Source organism: Solanum tuberosum, unplaced genomic scaffold (assembly GCF_000226075.1).
Source record: "Solanum tuberosum cultivar DM 1-3 516 R44 unplaced genomic scaffold, SolTub_3.0 scf00769, whole genome shotgun sequence".
NCBI lineage: Eukaryota > Viridiplantae > Streptophyta > Magnoliopsida > Solanales > Solanaceae > Solanum > Solanum tuberosum.
Window position 1 is genome coordinate 48,818 of NW_006239710.1, and position 443 is coordinate 49,260.

Consider the following 443-nt stretch of genomic DNA (forward strand, 5'->3'; position numbering starts at 1 on the left):
TTGGATGGCTGTATGGTTCAAGTATATCTAGCTAAAGAAAGATCCCACTTTTGTTCTTACTACTTTGATGATTATGTGTCGTGTTTGTGGAGTGTTGGTGAACTGATTAGAGGTTCAGTCTACGGCTATCCATAAAAGGTCATAAGAAGAAGTCTTGGTATTGTGGCTCATCATCCTCAAGATTTGATGGCTGGGATAGAGAGACAATATCTGCAATGGAGAGTAAGATAGCTTATCTCAATGCCGAGCTTGCTGCTGTAGTCGAAAGAGAGAAGAAGATTGAAGAAAGAGAGAAGAAAAGAGAAGAAAAAGAGAGGAAGAGAGGAGGACATTGCGGCAGCAAAGGAGGTAGAGAACAAGAGGTATGCAGCGCTTCAGACCCAACTAACTTTTCTTTTTGAATCAGGAAATATTCTTCCTCCATGTCCGGCCAGCAGTGATGG